Genomic DNA, 17,375 nt, shown 5'->3' on the forward strand with positions numbered 1-17,375 from the left:
TAAAATGTCCTACAAGGCTAGGTTGTGTGAGCCACACGACCGTATCACTCCACTAGCACAACCAGAGCTAGGTCGTGTAAGCCACACGGCTGTGCAATATTTCCAGAGAGTAAGAACAGCTAGGAAGTGTGAGCCACATGGTCATGCAGCATTTCCAGAGGTCAAAAAGAGCTAGGTCATATGTGCCACACGACCGTATAGCCCATCTAGAACTAAAGTAGAACATGGTCGTGTGAGCCACATGGTCGTGTCACTAGTCCAGAGAAGAAACAAGACATGGCCGTGTGGTCCATACGACCATGTGGATGAGACATGTCATGACCCATGTCTAAGCCTATAAAAGGGGGTTTTTTTCTCCCCTTTTCATCCATCTTTGGCTTGGGGCTCTTCCCCATTGCTTGGGGAAGGGTTCTCCCCTTTGGGGAGGTCCTAGATCTTCCATCCTCGCCAATCCATCCTCCTTCGGAGCAAGGAAGTGCCTTCGAGGATGCCACACATCAAGGATAAGCTTTTTCTTTTCTATATTTTCATGTATTGAGTTGTAGTTTGCTTTACTTATCGTCTTTGGTTGTAAATTCCCTTGCAATGGAGTAGATCTCTAGATCTAGGATGTAGAAAGTAGTTGTGATGCGTTGTGATGTATAAACTATGTATTTGGATGTTTCCTTATGCTATGAAGTGTTTATATCATATTCTATTGTGTATTGTACCTTTATATGTGTTTGACGAAATATGTGTGAGGAAAATTCATATAGATATGAGGGATTTGTTTTTATGTTAAGGTTGCTACTAGATTGGATAACCGAGGGATCCTTGTGACAGAAGGATACCCATTCAACCGGACATATTATGCCCTTCGTGATAGAGGATATCGATACTTACCCAATTTCTAGAGTCAAAAGATCTTAACACAGGGACTAATGCTTATTAGGAAGATTAATTAGAGTTTAGAGAGTTCTCCCAAATTAATGCGAGGAAGTAATCTGTGTAATCTAGGAGCGTATGACTGGGGGCCCTGGTGACAGAAGGATAAACCTATAACCGGACTTCCTAAATTATCTCTTCTACTTAATTGCATTAATCTACCATTAGGAAGTGACTTGTGTAATCTAAGAACGTATGACTGGGGGTCTTGTGACAGAAGGATAACCCTATAACCGGACTTCCTAAATTACCTCTTCTACTTAATGACATTAGAACTTGGGTAAATTCTTCGGTGTGATCTTCGTGGGATTGTACCAGACTTTAGTTAGAATTCCTACATGAATATAAGAGTTAGGTAAGTGAATAATGCGTAGGGACATTAACTAGCATCGCAACGAAACCCAAATCCTAGTATCTATCATCCTTCATTCACTCACGCTCTTTACTCTCTATTTTATCTTTTCTCTTTCTCTTTAGCGTTTGTGAACCACTTTAGATTGTCTAGATAATTCATCGTGCGAAGTTGACTAGTGCTTAATCAACAGTCTCTGTGGGTTCGATATCTTTTATATTACTGACAATGTATACCGTGCACTTGCGGTTCGTAACAATAACATATACCTCCGCCGATGCATGGACCCCCTTTTATATAGTGCTACAGTAGGTGACATGCATGCTCCTCAAGGCATAGGAATATTTTCCCAACCGTCCTATGAAAGGACATGTTAGAAAAGTATCTCACACATATACCTTAACAGGACATGCAAATCCTTGACATGATTGTAGAAGCTTTTGTCATATGATTTACATGTTGACTATGTCTGTTGTCAGCGATATTACCTCCCAAAGGGATATTATGAGATATGGGAAGGGCCCCACTATTTGGTCGAGCTGGGTAGTCGCTCGGTCGGAACTCCTTGCCCGATCGATCTCAGCTGCTCTTCTTCGTTGTAGTCTCGTTTGGCCGATTGTCTCTAACCCGACTGGACATGAGCTCCGGTCAACCTGGTACTCGCTTAGTCAATTGTGAGCCATCTGATATTCTTTTTATATGACCTATCTAGAAGAACCATCTACTTCGATAAGCTTCTTGGCCGATCAGACCCTTCAAGCCCAATCGTCAGCTAACGTCGACCTCCGCTCGACCCACTTTTAGTGAGCTCGTTTGTTTTCTAACATTGACCGCTTTGACTTTGACCTCCACGTTAGCCTTGACTTTAACCTCTACGTTGGCTGCTATCTCGGTCATTGACTCACACTTGGTGGGTCCCCCTTATCACCGCATCACAATCTAAGATTGCAGAAATTAGTATCCTTAAATTTTATAAACTTTCATTCTAAAATAATAAAATTTTAGAAATATTAATTATTCTAAACTTAACCTTATTAGCAATTTTTAATCATTAATTATCTTTGAGTTCATCTCGTAATAAGTCATTAAATTATCAAACTAGAATCACAACATTAGAAACTTTTGGCATTCCATATGTTGCAAGTTATTCACCTTTGAATCCACATTGTTACAAATTTATCCTCCATTAAGAATTTCCCTTTCAAATAGTTGACTCAAATTCTACCCCAAAATACAAATAAATTAAGCTAATTGAAGAAGGCTTAACAATGCATGTGAAACCTGATAGACGAATCAAGAGAGTTTTTTCTATGCACCTTCAGAATTAGTCGGATAAAATTTAGACATCTGAATCATTAAAGAGAAAAAACTATAGAAGCCTTCAAAATAAAGAAGCTAAAAGGACATTATAGAGGTTCCTACACTCTCCAACTTGTGTTATGACTCGTACTAAATTAACGTTCAAGTAAGACAAGACTTAGGAACTCAATATAGGTTATAGCCAACTGGATTAATTAGATATTTCTTAGAGTATATTTCTTTGAAATATTTCTAATTTGTCCCTTATGATATCTATGGTACTAATTTAATCTATAAAATTTTTTAATATGTTGATTTTTTGAACATGCATGATTTTTCAAAATATTTATTTGTATTTTCAAATTATCATTTTCTAATTTTAATTTATCATTTTCTAATTCTAATCTTTTAAAATCTTGATTTATCTAAAATAATTTCAACTTTTTATTTTCTTTTTCTAGCATGTAACCATCTTTAGTTAATAATTTAACAAATTTAAACATTTGGTCAGGCGGTAGAGACCGTACCTGACTTACCTTGTCGATCTCTGATCCTCCCCCTATAGAGCTGCTTTCCTCCGAAGACTCTCCCCCTTCATCGATGCTCATCTGGGATGAGCTTTCTATATCCTCGGGAAGGAATTCAGCTATAAGGGTTGTCCCGGCAATTTCTTCGGTCTCGGATTCTTTAGACGACGACTCGGTGTCCATCGAGGAGTCGAATTCGGCTTCAATCGGTTCTTCGTGGAGCTTCAAGAACTTTTCCCAGAGTTCTTTTGCACTTTGGTAGTTGCCGATTCTGTTGAGATCCTCCACCGGTAATACACTTATGAGATGATATTCAGCCTTACCGTTTGACATGAAACCGTCGCACTATTTTTTTGGTCCAGAGGCGTTTTTCAATTTCTTCTTCGTTCGCATTCTTTGGTGCTTGATAACCATATTTCATTATTAGCAAAATACTGAAATCTGTTTTAAGAAATACCTCCATTCGTCGCTTCAAAAACGCGAACTCCCCCCTAGAACGTTGATGGATAGATGTTAGTTCTGGCCATCTCGTTGCTTCAGTTGACGGTTAGTCCTTCTGAGGCGTCCTTGCTCTGATACCACTTGTTTGAGACCGTTGGTGGCCGACTATCAGAGGGTTGAATGACCCTACACAAATATAAAAACAAACCCCTTCTCGGACTTTTGAAATAATACTTGTATAAATAATTAAAAGCAATAAACTAAAAGGAAAAGACACATGAGTTTACTTGGTTACAACCTGGGAGGTTATTAATCCAAGGAAGTTGAAGCGCAATAGATATCTCCTTCAGGCGGAGAAGCCTCTTATAACATTCAAGCACATAAATGAGAAGCTAAACTAAACAAGAGAAGCGTACAAGTGTTGAATATCTTGTTCTATTCTAAAGCTTCTAGACCAAGGCTGTATTTATAGCCTAGGTCGAGGCGCCTGGAGGGTTCCAGGCGCTTAGAAGGTTTCAGGCACCTGGAAGGTGGATAAAGTTTTATCCCCTTCGCAACGGATCGCGGTTAAACACGATCCGATCAAAATTGGGTTCCGAGCGCCCGAATTGTTCCGAGCGCCCCGAACTGGTCCAGGCGCCCCAAATGAAAAAGTCAACATTTTGTTGACTTTTTCTCCGAGCCTCCATCTTTGGCTCCGCTCGCTTGGGTGGTCTCGACCATCTGGAATAGGGCTCACCCGAACCCAACTTCCGGCCTTCTTGAGCAGGCTTCCGCTCCGGCTTCTCGTCCCTCGGAATCATCGCATGCTTCCTTCTCGTCTGCCAGCGTACTCATCCATAGCTCTTCGTCCCTCGGATGCACATATTCCATCGTCCCTCTCCCATGTCGACCTTCTCATTGGTTGTGTCTCTTACGCCTCGAGTAATCTTCCGCTCCTGCTTCTCGTCCCTCAGAAACACCACACGCTCCCTTCTCGTCGACCGGTGTACTCTTCCGCAGCACCTCGTCCCTCAGACGCATCAAGCACATCGGCTCTCTCTCTCGTGTCGTTCTTCTCCCTAGCTGTGTCTTCCGCTCGACTTCCTGTGCTTCTAAGTTCCTGCACACTTAGACACAGGGTCAAAACACCACAGGACCTAACTTAACTTGTTTGATCACATCAAAACAACCCGGGGTTCCAACATGAAGGAGGTCCACGAGGCACAAAGGAAGGAAGTGCCCACTGACCATATGGAACCTCCTAAACGACGATAGTGAGCAGCCAATCACCACCAAAGGGCACCCGAGCAGGAGTAGCATAGTTGCACCAGAAGCCCGGAACGTATGTCGTGCATCATGTAGTAGTAGACCAGCCTAAAACTGCTAAAGGTAGGACTTGGATGTTGTTGTTTTGCTCGTTCCATCAATCGGAGACACATACCACCCGAGATTGCTGCGACTTGAGGCTAATTTCAAGTCTGCCACCTTCTCTAGGATATCGTTGTCGGTCACCATCTCCCGATCGACATCATCACCGTCAATCAGACAGGCGACGGGAAGAAGGAAGAACGGTGGTCGAGCGGCTTCAATGTCAGCCTCAATGGAGAAGTAGCGCAGGTCCTGCCAGAGCTTCCATTGAGTGGACTAGACCCTTGGCTCGGGAGGAGGAAAACCGAAGCAATACCTCTCTGGGCGAAATTGGAATGATTGCTGGGGGGGTCAACTCGCGGTGATTCCAACAGAGCCAAGGAGTCGCATGCCCGACGACTAGAGATATATGTTGTGGGTTGCAGCAAAGAGAAGGCCGAGGGACCATAAATCTGTTTTAGCCCTAAAGACCTAGAGGGAGTGGAGATCTCTCATGATGACGCCTTGATGATCTAAGCAGTAATAGATAATTATACTATTCACTGAACTTTTGTATGCATAGGCATCTCGGTGAATATCATCTTTAAGAAGACATTCGACTAGCTGTAGATCGATCAGGGCGAGTTGCAACCCGTGATGACGACACTGTATGGGTTCACAGGCAATTAAGTATTGTTGATAGGCCAGACCTGACTCGCCATATCGCTCGGAGAAGAGCCTCTCAAGAGGACAAAGACCACAAACTTCATCGTGGTAGATGTGTCGTTCGCCTATAACGTAAAATTGGGCCGACCGACCCTAAATGAGTTTTGAGTCGTAGTGTCCACCTTTTGCCAGAAGATAATGTTCCCAGTGGACAATGAGGTAGGCGAAGTCAAGGGCGACTAGTTGGCCGCTCGGTGATGCTACATGGAAGACTAAACTTTTAGAGGTGAACACCATCATGGAGGAACTGCTTGCGCTGGTTTATGATGAAAAGGAGGAAGTTCAGATCCACCCTAGTCAGTCGAAAGCCACCACATTCGTTGCTGCCGACCTGCCACACGAGAAGAAGGCAGAGCTGGTCACCTATCTTAGACGAAACCACGATATGTCCGTATGGTCAACACACGAGCTCTTGGGCATCTCACCAACCGTGGCTCAGCACGAGATTCACATTCGAACAGACGCTCAGCCGGTAAAATAAAGGAAGAGAGACTTCAGCGCGGAGCAGAACAAAATCATCCGAGCGGAAATAGAAAAATTATTGGAGGTCGGTCACATCCGCAAGGTTCAATTTCCTAGTTGGCTAGCCAACATCGTCCTGGTCTCTAAGCCAAGCAACAAGTGGCGAGTCTGCATCAACTTCTGCAATTTAAATAAAGTCTGCTCGAAGGACTTCTATCCTCTGCCTCGAATATATCAAATCCTGGACTCCATGTCGGGTTGTGAGCTGATCTGTGTGCTCTACGTGTACCAGGGCTACTACCAAGTGTCGCTAGCTCATGAAGATCAAGAGAAGGTCAGCTTCATTATGACCGACGGGACATACTGCTACAATGTCATGCCATTCGAACTGAATAATGCCAACACCGTTTATCAAAGATTGATGAACAAGGTATTCCGACGGTAGATCAACTGCAACATGGAGGTATATGTCGATGACATCCTAATAAAATCTCTCTGAGCCGCTAACCTTTGCGCAGATATTGAAGAAACTTGTCGAACTCTGAGGGCATATGAAATAAAGCTGAATCTGAACAAGTGTCTATTCGGAGCAAAGAGTGGCCGCTTCCTTGATTATATCATCACCAAACAGGGAATCGAGGTAAATTCGAGCAAAGTGAAGAGGCTACAGGACATACCCCTGCCCCGCAACTTGAAGGAGCCCAACGGCTGACCAAACGAATCACCATATTATCAAGATTCATCTCCAAATCATCCGATCGAAGTTACCAAATACTACAGCGCACGATGAAATTCCAATGGGATGTGGAGTGTAGCAAGGCGCTAGAGGAACTTAAGAAATATCTTACCTCCTTAGCTGCACTAGCAAAAGCCCAATGTCGGAGAGCCACTCTAGATTTATTTGTCATCCACAGAGCATATTGTTTGCTCAACATTGGTGCGGAAGAACGACTTTGAGCAATAGTCGCTCTGGATTTATTTGTCATTCACGAGAGGATAGAATGCAACTGTCCGTACGGCTGGATTATTGGGCCACAAATAATGAAGCAGAATATGAGGCCCAAATAACTAGCTTGTAGGCAGCTCGACATGTAGGATCCACAAGAGTCCTCATCTACTTGGATTCTCAACTAGCAGCTCAACAGCTATCGGACACGTTCGAGATAAGTAACGCCCAGCTCAAGCTGTATGCCGAAGCTTTTGAGAAATTGAAGATAAGTTTCCAGGAAGTGATTATACAGAAGATCCTCCGGTCAGACAACCAGGTTGTGGACAAGCTGGCTAAGTCAGCCAATGCATTATCGTCGATCATCATAGATAAGCCGGTCGAACAAGTCTCACTAGTGGCATACATCTACAGGATGAACAAAATACCCTTCCTAAGCATCTGGATGACGCCACTGATAGAGTTCCTCCGATCGGGCATCACACCAGCCGATAAAAAAGAAGCTCACTTGTTAAAAAAGAGGGTCGGACTGTTCACTTTGATTGGAGACCAGTTGTATAAAAGAGCTTTCTCAAGACCGCTGCTCAAGTGCATCGGATTGGAGGACATTGAGTACATATTGCAAGAGGTTCATTAAGGCTCCTGCAGCAGTCATCCGGGCGGCATATCACTGGCCCGAAAGATCTTGTTAGCTGGGTACTTCTGGCCCACATTGCAAGACGTCGTCGCTCAGATGATGTCCACTTGCATGTCATGCCAGAGGTATCATAACTCTCGCACTGACCCACCAAGGAAATGAAAGCATTCGCAGTGTGTTGTTTGTTCGACCAATGGGGTATGAACATCATTGGACTATTTCCCATAGCGACCGGTCAACGAAGGTTTCTACTCGTGGTAGTAGATTATTTCTCAAAATGGGTAGAGGTCAAGCCGCTAGCCAAGATAACTGAGCATATGGTTATCAAATCTCGCTAGCCAAGATAACTGAGCATATGATTAACAAATTTATATGGCAAAACACTTGTATCGTTTTAGCACCCCTAGCCGGCTCATCTTGGACAATGGAAGACAGTTCGCAAGGCGGAGGCTTAAGAAGTGGTGTGAGGGCTATGACATTGCACAGACTTTCACCTCAGTAGCTTATCCGCAGAGTAATGACCAGGCAGAAGTCATCAACAGGGAGATCCTCAGAGGGCTCCGGGCTCGGCTAGACCATGCTAGAGGCAGCTGGGCTAATGTGTTGGGTAACCCGATGCGGGTGCGTGCTAAAACATGTTTCGTAAACATGCGCAGCAGAAAATAAAAATAATAACAATCCTTAATTATTACATCACACGCACCACACGTATACAAAGATACAACATTCCAGACATAATCATATAATAAAAATTTTACGAAAAGTAAATTTACACTAGGTATACCTGTCGGATGATGCATAGAAGATTCCATCGGATGATTCGGAGTGGGAAGGAGATCAACCAAGCGACACTCGGAAACCTCACTTCTACTTGTATCCATGCCGAGCTATCTTTGAAACGACTTTAATAAGTCTAAGTCGTGTCTCCGCTTCAGTACTAACCAAAGGTGGGAGACGGTTCGATCCGAGAGAGGGATCACGGTTCGATTCATGTCCAATGGTTGAGACAACCAAAAGACATGAACGTGATGAATGACAACATCGGATGTTGCTGTGTGGAGGTAAAATCCCAGTGCCATCAAGGGATAGCGGGTCTGGTGAGAGCTGAGTTTCGGTAGCAAGAGTTGTTGGCTGGAACAGTAGTTTTTCAGGCAAAACAAGATGTCAGACGATGCAGCAACATGGCTGGGTGGAGCAGCCATTTTCTGGTGGCACAGAAACTGTTAGGGCAGAGTAGTACTTTGCCGACGGCATAGAAGGTGTGACCAATGGAAGCAACAGATTGTTGCTCCTCAGGTGGCGACAGGAGCTATATATGATGGCAGCAACAGATTGCTTCTCCTCAGGTGGCAGTAGAAGCAATGGATAGTGGTCGCTCCATAGCAACAAGTCCGATAAAGGTTCAGCAATCTTGAACAAGCAATGATCCCTTTTGGATGATGCCAACAAGCTTGGAGGCCAACAGCGATTCCTACACCCACGGGACAGCAGCCATAGGCTAATATTTGTTAGTTCTCTTACTGCAATCGGTGTCTTGGGGTTGTCAATGGTGCTCCAGAGTTCCAGTGGCCTACTTTAGTGGCCAGTGAAGTTGGGCAACAATGCTTCTTTGGGTGACAACGACGACCAAAAATAGGGCAAAATCCTATTTTGTTTTCGACGGCGACAAAAAACGCAGAGGGGAAGAGAATTCGTGAGAGAGAGAGGAGAAAACGTTTTTCACAAAACCTATTTCTCTCGCCCTAATTATCTTTCTCACGTAATCTCATATATCTATATATGAAGAGAACCATACGAAGTTTTACACTAGGTCACTTCTATGAACTAGTTACCATAACTAGTATCCACGTTTAACTCTCGACATCCCAATGTCTCCAATCTGTGAGAAAATAGTTGTTTGGCCAAACCAAGGAGTATAACCTGTTCTAGTCTATCAAAATCGATGATATCTAAACTCATCAATTCAATGACTAGGGAATATTCTAATACATTCATAATTGTACATGTAGAGATGCTCATAAGTTGTGATCCAATTATAAGTTCTCTCATGCTAAGAATCATATCGCGGGCATTCAGTATATGAGTTTAAGATCCAATCATACACATAAAGAATGTGCACCAAAATAGTAAATCTATATTTATCAAATAAATAGTAAAAACCATAAGGCAATTGTTTTAGGACATCTCTCAAAATCTAACATAATGAACTCCCCAGCGTATTGTGGGCTCATCGCACCACACCAAGAGAGGTGACCGACATAACGTCGTTCCATCTGGTGTATGGGGGTGAAGCAGTGGTTCCAGTGGAAGTTAGAGTATAATCCGACCAGGTGCAGCTTTATGATGATAGAAATGACGATCGGAGGCTTATGGAGCTCGACTTGATAGATGAAGTGCGAGAAAAGGCCGTTGTTCGGCTAATGGCATACCAGCAATGCATGAAGCAGAGCTATAATTAGAGGATGATCCCAAGATCATTCTAGGTCGGCGACTTGGTATAGAAGAGAGTGAAGTCGGTCAGTGACATCACCAAGATAGAAGTCCCATGGGGAGGACCTTATAAAGTTATTTAGAAGCTCCGATCGAGAGCTTATTATTTGCAGGACGAAGATGGGAGAAAGCTCGAGTGGCCCTGGAACACAAACCATCTCCAACCCTATAGGGTTAGGTGAGAGGTATGTGGTTAATTTAGATACACTTGTGTAAACATATATCCTGTAAGTGCTGGGGAATGATAAATAAAAATTCCAAGTGTCCTAAACTCTTACGCTAATCGACCAAGTTAAAAGTTGAGCGACGACTATAAACCCGTGATACAAAATTACTCAAAAAGAAAGGTACAATAGTCGAGCGGCGACTATAAATCCCAGACCAACAATCGAGCAGCGACTATAAACTCCAGATCAAAAGTCGAGCGACGACTATAAACCCCGGATTAAAAGTCGAGCGACGACTATAAACTTGAGAGTCTACACTAAATAAAGTCAAGCGGCGACTATAAACCCTCGAGTTGACAAATCAATAGTCAAGCAACCACTATAAACCATTGAGTTAACGACATTAACAGCCAAGCAGCAACTATAAACCCGAGAGTCTACGCCAAATAAAGTTGAGCGGCAACTATAGACCTCAGATCAACAGTCGAGTATGGACTATAAACCCTTGAGTCGACAATACAAAAGTTGAGCAGAAACTATAAACCACGGGTACAAAATTATCTACGTCAACTAAAGCCGAGCGGCGACTATAAACTCGGGAGTCAACGGATTAACAACCGAGCTACGACTATAAACCCGAGAGTCTATGTCAACTAAATTTGAGCGGCGACTATAAACCTCGAGTCAACGAATCAATAGCCGAGCGATGGTTATAAACTCGAGAGTCTACGCTAACTGAAGTCGAACGACAACTATAAACCCTTGAGTGGACGAATAAACAGTCAAGTGGCAGCTATAAATCCAAGAGTCGACATCAACTAAAGTCGATCGGTGACTATAAACCCTCAAGTCGACGAATCAACAGTCAAGCGATGGCTATAAACCCGAGAGTCTACATCAACTAAAGTTAAGCGGTGACTATAAACCCTCGAGTCAATGAATCAATAGCTGAGCGGCAACTATAAACCCAAGAGTTTACGTCAAACAAAAGCTGAGCTGCGGCTATAAAGCTGAGCTGCGGCTATAAAGCTGAGCTGCGGCTATAAACCTGAGCAGGACGTTATAAGAAAGTCGAGCTGTAACTATAAACCCCGGTTCTACTGTCGATTGGCAGATAAGATATTTGATTAGAAAGGGTAAGAGGCTGTTCGACCTATGTGGAAATGGTCAGTCGGACATCTTAGCGACTAGTTATATGGAAGAGCATGAGTACAAGGATTCACACTTAGAATATTTTTACGAGTATTATCAGACTGTAAGATGGGAAACTGGATAGTCTTATGGAGCCGAGCGGGGATGTAGGAAAGGACACTTGGAATGTTTAATAATATGACTTACCACATAAGCTAAGAAATCGCCAAATGGGCGCATGTTCATTGATATTTAGAAAATTTTTATAGTACATCGAGAAGGAGTACAAAAAGTGGCTTGAAAAACTGAAAAGAGGGTTACTGAAGATAGTCAAGCACGTCGTCCAACAATGACTCGGTAAGCTTCTCTCTGTTTATGACATTGTTGGTTAACACGGGAGAAAGAGAGTCATTGTCCTTCAGCTGTTGGAGAGTCCCATCAATGTTGTAGTTGAAGAGGCGAAAAGCCCGATCGATGAGCCTATCATTGAAAGGGTCGAATAGGAGATAGTTGTGCTTTAGCACTTTAAATCGTCTGGGATCTTCCTCTTGGTACTTCTTGAAGGCTGCTCGGGACGCCTCCAACTCAGCTTTCAGGGAAGCCAGCTTGACATCCTTGGCGTCGAGCTAAAGCTTATAAGTCACTTACTCCTCCGATCAGCTCTCTCGTTTGGTCACCAAAGCAGCCTCCATCTCCCTAAGATTTTGGGCCAAAACTTGAGCCTTTTTGTTTTTGATGTCTAAGTTTTCGATGGCTCGGAGTTTCTTGGCATTGGCGGAATTGATCTTGGACTCGAAGCTGCTGGCCTGCTTGGTGAGCCGCTTGATCTGTAGGGCTTGATCATTATTCTTGACCCTCTCTGCGTTAAGCGCCCATTCGGAGCCAATTAGTTGCTTGGAACTCCTCTCCAGTTTGTCCTTCAACCGAGCCACCTCTATAGTCAGTTGTTCAAAATGGGCCCGGGAAGCCTTTGACGGGTCACTCGAGGCACGCATCTGTTGCACTTTGTGCTCCAAAAAAGCCAACCTCTGGCACATGGCCAGGCTTTCAATCTAGAACTACATTAAAAATAGGTTGAGCATGGCTGATCGAAAAATACACAAGTAAATATAAGGTTTATACACATATCCCAGTGGACTTCTGAGTGTAGCCGTCAATGAGCTCGCTTGGAGGAATGGTCACCGCGTGGGCCCTAGCATCGGCCCATACCTATGTCAGCGGTCCTTGAATTTTGATTTGATGTTTGGGGAGCGCGGCTCGGTGTTGTCCGGATGGCGCCACTTGTCCGTAGGCAGATGGATGATGACCGCTATGTGGTTACGGCCACTCAGCCCAGATGACTCGGAGGTAGCCTGCCTCGTGGACCTGAGCATGGGGGAAGAGAGAATGGTGGATACCTAGGTGGCCGGCAGGGACGATGAAGGTGGAATGAACGCGACGGGCAACACACATATGGTCTCCGAGGGCAGGGCGGACAACGAGGGTGTTCGATTGGATGATAGAGAAGTGGAAATAGTCGCAACCTCCCGCTCGGGAGAGGCAAAAGAGGGGGTTCCGCCCCACTCAGAAGGTGGACGAACGACACTGGGAATGGAGGTCTGTAGGGCAGAGGTTGCCGAGCGGGGTGATCCTTCTCTGCGATGCCTCTTGCAGCAGACTAAAGGCTCATCCGATGTGGACGATTCCGAGGGCACTGCGATCGACACCATAGATGACCGCTCGGGTGGAAGTTCAGTTGTGGCGGCCACATCATTGCTAGCCGTCGTCTGCCTCCTCCTGCCTCACTGGCTGTCGTATGACTTCCTTCTGCTTTGCCGGTCAGATCATCGGACTGCTCAATCAGTAATAGTCCCCTGCTCTCTAACTCGGCAACACATTTGGCGTTAATCTCTACGTCGGCAAGCCTGCTCTTGCCACTCAGACATGCCCTTATCATGATTTTAGTTGTAAGAAAGTAGGAAAAATTAGTTAGATTCAAAGATCGGGAGAAGAAAGAGTATACCTAGGGTAAGGGGCAGCCGCATGCGGATTGGGCTTAACCCGAACACATAAAGGACACTCTCCAATGGCAGCCGATGGATATGATATTTCTGACCGACCAGACTAGAGGCTACTTGGAGGTAGTATGCTCGGCTCTCCCGAGCGACAGAGGCTTCATCACTTCCATCTGTTAGCTGGTCAGAAAGTTTGACCGAGCGAGAAAATGAATGTAAAAATAATGCTCCCTCTAGTGCATATTGGAGGACAACATTTTGTAAAAAAGACAGTGCCCATTCGGGTTTGAAAGAAAAAGGTCCCCCACTCGGACAACTTGGGATAATAAAAATAATAAAATGCCCTAGGTACTAAGGGGATGCCGTGTAGATGGAATAGCACAAACACCCCGCACAACAACTTAAAGGAATTGGCCACTACTTGGTGTAGGGAAATATGAAAATATTTACACACAGTGGAAAAGAAAGGGTGCAGAGGAAAGCGAAGGCTAGTGCAAAACTGATCCTTGAAAAAGGGTAAAAATCGTCGGAAGGTAGATGGGGTCGATTGCAGGCAGATGGGATGACGATTTGATAGTCGGAGGGGAAATTGTATGTGAGTTTTATCTGATCAATCTCATTCCTGTTAAACTTGGAACCGGTAGAAGTGTACCAAATCTTGGGGATGGGCTCAGGAGGTTGAGGGGAGACGACCATAGAAAATAGAAAGGGAAAAAGATCAACGACATGATTAGAAGGGGAAGGAAAGCTTACTGATGAAGGTTGCTGGCGATAAAGAAGAAGGAAATCAGCGGAGGGCGTGTGTGAAGAAGAAAAGCGACAAAGGATGAAAATGGCGATGATGACAGTAAGGGCTTATAAGCCCAGCGAACGGTCGCTCTAAGCCGTTCGATTGAGGGTTACAGGAAACAAGGTCAAGATCTGGCCGTTGAATTCGAAACGGAGCTTGTCACATCAGCCTCGGATACTCGCCTGTCACATCAGGTGTGCGGCGATAGAGGGGGAGACACGTAGCAACGGGCGACGGGCGACAAGGGAGCATTAATGAGGCTTAATTAAAAAGTATGGGTAGCGTGCTCGATAATAATGACCAGAGATTTGCACAATCTTCCAAAAATTGAGAGGACATCAGCAACCTAGAAAAGACACTCGTCTGAGGGAGCAGCATGATGTGAAAAAATTTCTAAGTGTTGTCACCAACCATCGCGACCAACACAGATCTTTGACTAAGTGATAGTCGAGAGGCGACTCTAAACCTAGGTGTATAAAATGATAGCCGAGTCGTGGCTCTAAACCCAGGTGTGTAAATGATAGCCGAGTGGCGACTCTAAACTCAGGTGTGTAAAATGATAGTCGAGTGACGACTCTAAACCTAGATGTGTAAAATGATAGCCGAGCGATGCCTCTTAACCCAGGTGTAAAAAATGATAGCCGAGTGACGGCTCTAAACTTAGGTGTGTAATTAATTAGCCGAGCAGGAACTCTAAATCCATGGATAGAATCAACTTTAATGTTCACCATAGCTGAGCTACGGTTCTAAGCTCAGGTAAGTAAGATAAAGTAGAATGGCGACTATGAAGAGGATATGAGCCAATTGGAAGCTTGAGATAGAGAATGCCCAGTCAGGGGAAGGTCACCGAAGACACTGCTCGTCCAATCAGTCGGACTTACAGCCTCCTTCGACTAGACTTGAGGGGAAGACTTGTGATGTGGTGATAAGGGGGTCCACCAAGAGATAGCAACCAACATCGAGGTCAAAGTCAAGGCCAATGTGAAGGTCAAAGTCAAGGCGGTCAACACTAGGGAACCAACAGGCTCACCAAAAGTGGGCCGAACGGAGGTCGACTTCAGCTGTCGATCGAACTTGAAGAGTCCGATCGGCCAGGAAGCTTATCGAAGTAGATCGCTCTTCCGGACAGGTCATATAGAAAGAACATCAGATGGCACACAACTGACCAAGCAAGTATCAGGCCGACCGGTGCTCATGTCCGGTCGAGTTAGAGACAATCGGCCGAACCAGACTACAATAAAGAAGAGCAATTGAGATTGACTGGGAGGGGAGTTCCGACCGAGCGGCTACCCCGCTCGACCAAATAGTGGGGCCCCTCCCATATCTCATAATATCTCTTTAGGAGGTCATGTCGCTGACAACAGAGCATGGTCAACAAGCAAATCGTACGACGGAAGTTTCTATGGTTATGTTAGGGATTTGTATGCCCTGTTAAGGTATGGTGTCAGAGACACTTTTCTAACATGTCTTTTCATAGGACGGTTGGAAAAATGCGCCTGTGCCTTAAGAAGTGTCCACATCGCCTACTGTAGCACTATATAAAGGGAGGGTCCATGCACCGGCGAATGTATGTGCTATTCATTATTTACACTTGTGCTTTTACTGTTACTATGTTGCTCTGCCTTCTTCTACTGTTCCGATGACTGACTTGAGCATCGAAGAGTCAATTCCGATGACCCTTTCACTAGTCTGGCACTGACGTTTTTTATATTGCAGATCGAAACCGAGTCTTCATGAGATCGGAGCGGAAGCTTCACGAAGTCAACAAAGGAGTCACATCCTCAATTAGCTTTCTTCACGACTTTCGGACAGGATGAGATTGTTTTTTAAAATTTGTTATTATTTAAAATTCTAAAAATCATTGAAGAACATACAAAATTAAAATTTTCTAAAAGAAATTAAAAATTCAGATATAAATGTTTTAAGTCCATAAAATAAAAACAATAAAAAATTTTAAAAACTTAAAAAAAAACTCTAAACTATCTAAAAAAATCACGTAAATTCATAACTTTTTATAAAATCCAGAAAAATAAACAAATAGGTTCAACTCAATTTAAACTTATTTTATTATTTTGAATTTCAAATTCATTATCTTAAATTTTTTAAAAATAAAAAAAATCATCCAAATCTTTGTAAATCACAAATAAGTTTTAAAAAAAATTAAAAAGCGCAGAAGAATCGTTTTTAAAAAAAAAAAAAATTCGGTTTTCACATATATGTATATTTTAAATTTTAAACTAAGAAAGATCTCAAAATTCACAAAAAAAATCTTTAAAATAAAATCTAAAATCCTTAACAAAATCCAGAATTGAACCCCAAATATATTAATAAAGATAAAATAAAATAAAATTGAGAAAAATTGCATTTTCTTCCTTCTTCCTTCTTCCTTCTTCCTTAATCTTCTTGCTCCTTTTACGCTGGCATGCAGCACACGGAAGGAAAGCCCAAAAGTGTGCATGCGTTCAAGACAACTCGCTATGCGTGGGGAAGGAGAACAGAGTCTGCTTGCTACCCACCGCATCCATTTGTGTGGCCCTAATTCCTAAACCCCATAATTTCCCCTCAACACTGCACTTGCTTACGCCACCTCCCTAAAAGCATGCTTTCCCTTCAATAATTTCTTCTTCTCCCTCTCCACCTTACAAAAGGCAACAGTGATTATCGATGATCGGCACCTTAATTCTGGGGCCTAGAAAAACTTTTTCTATTATGGAGTTAATTTTAGATTTCAATGCATGTAGATTGTATATATATATCTTTTGTTAAGTAAGTTGTCTATCACCACAGCCAGTACTGCATGTTAACCTTTTCTTCTTTTCCTCATCAGCCGCTTTGTGCCGACACTCTCTGGCTGTAGTAGCTAGCTAGGGTCCGTATGACGTCTACCCACCAGACTTAACTTCTTCTTCACTTTTGAATGCATGGGTTGTTCCTGCCAAAGTTAACTCAAAGTTTCTGGTTCTTGGTGTTGACACTGCAGAATGGACGTCTACATGTACAGACGCCTCCCTTGTTTCAGGACCTTGTGGTGCTAGCTAGTTGGGAAGGAATCAATAGAGATCGATTATCATGATTGTTGCGTCAAGAGTTTCTTTCCTTCACTATCCATCTGGAAGCAAAATTGATCATCCACCTAAAGCTGATTTAGCATTTAAATATT

This window comes from Zingiber officinale, chromosome 8B (genome assembly GCF_018446385.1).
Source record: "Zingiber officinale cultivar Zhangliang chromosome 8B, Zo_v1.1, whole genome shotgun sequence".
NCBI classification, from domain to species: domain Eukaryota; kingdom Viridiplantae; phylum Streptophyta; class Magnoliopsida; order Zingiberales; family Zingiberaceae; genus Zingiber; species Zingiber officinale.